Here is a 6,156-nt window from a genome sequence, read left to right as displayed (position 1 = left end):
CAAAGTCGGCAGCCGACGACCGACGGACAGTACGCACTCCTCTTACGCGAACATTCCGCCCCCCTTGCAATACATTGCAAAACAACGTGGGGACGGCTTGGGAAGCGCTTAGCCGCTGCAGAAGCCGGACAAGATCCAGCCGAAGAGGGTGTTCTGAGCGACGGGGATTTCGGCTTGACCCGGCAACAGCCCTTGCTGTATGATTTTTGGGTACACATCAGCGCCGAAGACCAGGAAGACCGTGGAAGGCCGGTCAAAATTGGGGTCCGCCAGTGACAGATGCGCGAAGTGGCGCCGAACCGACTCGCCCACTGCAGCCGAGGGGGTCCGGTGCTGGACCTTGGCCTCCACCTTCAGGATCACCTCCAGTTCGGTGGAAGGGCTGTGCTTGGAGCGCACCAAGGCTGAGCAGGCTTTTTCGGCACCGATCGGGACACTGGCCAGCTTCAGGCCTTTGGCGAAGGATTCGCTGATGCGGCTTACAGGGCTGCAGGGATCCAGGAGGACGCGGACGTCAAACCATTTCCGCCCTGAACCGACTTGGACGACAGCCGTGGGCATGACCAGAGTTTTCCCGTGTTGGAGGAGTGAGGAGAGCGTAGGAGCCTGTGGGACAGGCAACGAGGACGGCGCTTTGGCGGACCGCCTTGGAGGCGTGCCTGCACGGCCTCGTCCGTGTTGGCGCGACAAGCGCTCGACCACGACCGGCGCTCTGGCGGACCGCCTGGGAGGGGTGCCTGCACGATCGCGTGTTGTCCCACGATGTGCGTGCTCCCGCATGTGGAGCAAAGTGTGGTGGTCCTTTTCGCAGATCCGACACCGGTCACCGCTCCGACAGTCAGCTCCAGAGTGCTCGTGGGCCAGACAGTTGGGGCAGTACTGATTAATGAGCACTGCCCTAAGCCGCTTTTCCGCATTAAGCCGCAGGAACCGCTGACACTTGCGGAGGGGATGGACTCCCCGACAGACTCGGCAGCGGAACGAATCCACTCCCATGCGACGCTTGCTCCCGTGCGACCGGTTCTTGTGAGGTGCCATGGTTGTGGGAAAAGAGCTGCACGAAAAAGCGAGGAAAAACATTAAAAAATTATGCATGGAAACGGACGTTGGGAATGTTAGTCATTGGACAGTGGAGCTGTCCTCGAGCGGAAGGAAGACTAATTTAACGATGGGCCTTTTGATGGTGCCTCGTGCAGTCCGAACTTCGACTACACGGACTCTGCCATCCGAGCCAGGAAATGTGTCTTGAACACGGCCCAGGCGCCATTCATTGGGAGGAATGTTATCTTCCTTTATGACCACCATGTCACCTGATTGGAGATTCCGCGCGGGCTGTTGCCACTTGCTGCGCTTATGGAGCTCCTTCAGGTACTCGTCTTTCCAACGAAAACAAAACTGTTGGTTTAAGGCCTTGAGACGACGCCAACGGTTGACAATGGAGACTGCGTCTTCTTGGATTTCTGGCTCTGCCAAGGAGAGAAGGGGGCCACCGGTCAGGAAATGACCTGGAGTAAGAGCCAGCAGGTCACTGGAGTTCTCGGACATCGGAGAGATTGGGCGTGAATTAAGGCACGCCTCAATCTTGCAGAGCAGCGTGGACATCTCCTCGAATGTGTATTTAACACCGGAAGTGTGTTTGTAGAACAGAGCTGTGAAACTCTTGACACCGGCCTCCCACAAACCACCCATATGGGGAGCACCGGGCGGAATGAAATGCCAGGAGAGGATCTGTTGAGGATGGGATGCAGTTATGCAAGCTCGTGTCGCCTCAAGGAAATCACGATCCAACGCTTTTGCCGCTCCGACAAAGGTCGTGCCGTTGTCAGATTGGATTTGCGTTGGACATCGCCGTCGAGCCGCGAAACGTGCAAAGGCTGCCAGGAACCTTTCGGTCGTCAGATCGGAAGTCGCCTCTAAATGGATTGCTTTTGTGCTGAAGCAAACGAATACGCAGACGTATCCCTTCGTTATGAGGCAGGCACGGCCAGTGTAGTTTTTAATTTCGAAGGGGCCGGCATAATCAATACCAGTGTGGGTGAATGGCGGAGAGAAAGTGCTCCGTGGTACTGGTAGCTCTCCCATCAACTGTGTCTGGAGCTTCTTTTTGTGGATAAGGCACACCTTGCACGAGTTGATAATAGACTTGACCAGGACCCGCAGCCTCGGGATCCAATACCTAGATCGGACGAGGTTAATTGTGAGCTGGTTTCCTCCATGTAGAGAAAGCCGATGAGTGAACAAGACCAGGAGACGAGAAAAGCAACAACTGTAGGGGAGCACAATAGGGTGGCGTTCATCATAGCTCAATGTCCGAGAGGCCACCAATCGACCACACGATCTCATGATCCCGTGTTCATCCAAGAAGGGATTCAAATTATGGACTGAGCTTGACGAGGATACCGGTTGCCTTTTCTCCAAGGATTGGAACTCTTTCGGATACTCCCTTCGCTGAGTGCATATGATGAGGGCCCGTTGAGCTTCGACCAGCTCAGTGCTGCTAAGCTCGCTGGGCCGTTGGGGACGTGCCTTCCGGCATCGTGGGCTCAAACGAAGAACGTACGCTGTGACCCGAAGAGCTCTGCCGAAGTCAGAAAAACGTTCGAGGAAGTCTGCAGCTGGTGGCACTTGCGCAAAATGGCTTCTAATGGTGCGCTTCTCCATGTCGGTGTCAAGCATCGGGAGACCCAAACGGGGCCATTCTGCATGAGGGTACTTGAGCCAATCAGGGCCATGCCACCATAAGGTATTTGACCACAAGTCCTGCGGAGACGTACCGCGGCTTGCCAAATCCGCCGGATTGTGCTCGGATCGCACGTGTGACCACTTCTCTGCGGCGGAAGCAATCCTTGCAATTCGATTGGCGACGAAGGTCGTCCAAGTGCAAGCTGGCTTGCTGAGCCAGGCCAGCACAATCGTCGAATCCGTCCAAAAGAAAGTGTCGTAGCTGCTAAGGGGGAGATTCGGCAGGACGGCAGCAGCCATATCAGCCAAAAGGACAGCACCGCACAGTTCCAGCCGTGGCAAGGACACGGTCTTAACCGGAGCCACTCTCGTCTTGGCTGTGAGGAGATGCACTCGCACATCGTTGCCGAATTGAACCCGGACGTAAAGCGCGGCTCCATACGCGCGTTGGGAGGCGTCACAGAAACCATGGAACTGGAAGGATGCTTGGGGTTCATAATTAAGCCATCTCGGTACGCGGATGTGGTTAATTTGGGGGTACTCCTGCAGGAGCTCGTTCCATTGACGATGCAACTGAGGAGGCAACGGGTCATCCCACCCGATGTCGCTCAGCCAAAGCTCTTGCATGAACATCTTTGAGCGCAGGATAAAGGGAGCCAGCCAGCCCGCTGGATCGAATAGCTTAGCGACATGAGAAAGGACCTCGCGCTTTGTATAGGAGGATTGTAGTTCAACCTTGGGAACTATAAAGAAGAATTCATCTGTTGTGGCTTTCCAACGGACTCCTAAGGTTTTTGCTGTGCTGGCATCTTCGAGATCCAGAAAATTAACGCACAGCATGTGCTCACGAGGCACATCTCGTAGCAACTCCCGATTGTTAGACGTCCACTTTCTTAAAGGAAAGCCAGCGGTGCCCAGAGCTTCCCGCAGCTCATTAATGGTCGCCACCGCGCTGTGGATTGTATGTGCCCCCGCTAGTACGTCATCCACGTACATAAAGTTGGAGATCACTTGGCTCGCTAGCGGATATTGTGTGTGGATGTCTTTGGCAAGTTGCTGTAAGACTCGAATGGCCAAAAAAGGGGCGCAATTTATACCAAAGGTGACTGTGCTCAATTCGTAGTCACAAAGATCACCATCTTGGTTGCGGAAAAGAATTCTTTGAAACGGCGTGTGTTTGGGATCTACAAGAATCTGGCGATACATCTTCGTGATGTCGGAGCTAAACACATACTTGAAAAAACGCCATTTCAAAATTTGCATGGTGAGATCGGATTGTAAAACCGGACCTGAATGGAGGACATCATTTAGGCTCTTGCCGTCAGAAGAAGGGTTTGAGCCGTTGAAAACTACCCGAACCTTGGTAGTAGTACTGTCAGGCTTGAGCACGGCATGGTGAGGCAGATAGAAATTGGCGGAGCGACTTGTCGCATATGACCCAGATCAAGGTATTCTTGTACCACTGAGTCATACTGCTCTTTCTGAGAGACTTTCTTCTTCAACCGAAACTCGTTTTTCAGGAATTGAGCCAGAGCAATGGATCGGGAGTGCCCCAGATCAATGTGATCAGGATCCTTGAATGGTAAGGTGACCACATACCTGCCGCTCTCTTCTCTTCGTGTAGTACGGACAAAATTTTGTTCGCATACGGCATCAAATTCCTTCATCACTCTGCCTGGAAGATCCTCCACCTCCCAAAATTTGGTGAGAAGATTTTCTAACGTGCCGTCATGGCTCACCGCCACGTGAGTGGAAAACGAAGCGAGAGACTGCACGGGGCTCTGGGTCACTGGACCACTTAGGATCCAGCCGAAAATCGATTCTTGCCCAAGGAGAGTGCCACAAATATTCTTCTGGAAGCCGCCTAAAAGAATCGATGGGAGGATATCAGCGCCAATCAGCACGTCAATCTGCGAGCTTCTGTGGAACATGGGGTCAGCCAGCTGAACATTTGGCAGGTCCCTCAAGCGATCTTGAGGAATGGTGTACGAGGGAAGATTTCCTGCCAATTGCGGAATTACGAAGGCTGAGGTCTCGACGTGCAACCTTGGTTTAGTTGGCGATGCGAGCGTAAAATGGCAGAGCTTGTGCGCTTGGGCGGATACAGCTTGGTTAAGGCCCGAAACTTGGGCTTGCACCGATTGGAATGGAAGCTGTAGACGATTAAAAAGTCGCTCGGAAATAAATGTGGCCTCTGATCCGGAATCGATCAGGGTTCGCGCTGTATAATTTGTACCCAAATGACCAATGTCAACTAAGGCGGTGCCCAGCAGGACATTTTGGGAACTGGCAACAAAATAAGTATGAACCCTTGCTTCGCTATCGGATGTGGACTGTATTTGTGGCGTGGAGGACTGAGCAGCCGGAGGAACACTGGATGCCACAACAGACGAAGGGGAGGCACGATGAAGTAGAGTGTGATGCCGTCCCTTACACGTAAAACAGGTGTGCGCACTACTACACTCTCGTAGTTGATGTCCTCTCGCAAAACAATTTAGACACAGTTTGTTCTGCTTGATGCAGGCAATCCGGTCTGTGATGGACATTGCCAGAAAACGAGGGCACATTCGGATGGCATGGTTCTCCTTGGAACATATGTTGCATGCCTGTGGCTTGGCCTTGTTGGATGGAGGTGGTTTCACGCTAATCTTTGCCTCGAATGAATTGAGTTTCTTAGGCGGCCCGTCCCTTCTCTGAGGCTTGGAATGGCTTTGGTCCTGAAAACTAGACGCCGACCTCTCGTCGTCCATTGCCTCAAGGGTACGGTAGAGTTCAACCAAAAACGTGTTGAGATCCGCCCATTTTGGAATTTCCGTTTTACTTTTTAAGGATTGCTCCCACAGGCCTCGGGTGACCTTGGGAAGCTTGCGCTCGCAGAAAAAACACAAAATAGGGTCCCAGTTTTCGGTTTTTACCTTGGAATGTTCCAGAGCAGTAAGACACCCTTGAATGGTGCTTTGAAGGGCTTTGACAGCTGCTCCAGACTCTTGGCCGATTGTGGAAAGACCGAACAAAAGGTTGAGCTGGCTATTAACCAACAATCTTTTATTCTCAAAATGCTCTTTTAAATTCTCCCAAGCGGACTCAAAGCCGTCATGTGTGAGCGGGGACTTAGCAACAATGGATTTTGCTTCTCCAGCAGTTTTGGCATTGAGATGGAAGAGTTTCTCAATGGGAGTGAGCCTCGGATTACTAATAAAAACCGCAGTGAACAAATCACGGAAAGTAGGCCACCGTAAAGGATCGCCACTGAAAACTTCAATGTCGACCGGAGGGAGTGAGCAGCCTCTGTTGCTGGTCGCAAGATGAGGTGACAGCAAGGGCTGGCTAGGTGGCTTACTGGCGGCAGAAAGGCTGTCAATGCTCTCGCTGAGCTTGGCGGTACACCTTTCATAAATCAGATAGCAGTGCTCGTACTTCTTCAGGACTACTGCAAGATCATGCCTGCTCTCTTCAGTGGCCAACGCACTTAGT

The sequence above is a fragment of the Scaptodrosophila lebanonensis genome, unplaced genomic scaffold, assembly GCF_003285725.1.
Source record: "Scaptodrosophila lebanonensis strain 11010-0011.00,11010-0021.00 unplaced genomic scaffold, SlebRS2 tig00000531-arrow-arrow-pilon, whole genome shotgun sequence".
Classification (NCBI taxonomy): Eukaryota; Metazoa; Arthropoda; class Insecta; order Diptera; family Drosophilidae; genus Scaptodrosophila; species Scaptodrosophila lebanonensis.
The sequence above is the reverse complement of the archived record's forward strand: the minus strand, read 5'-3'. Positions refer to the sequence as shown.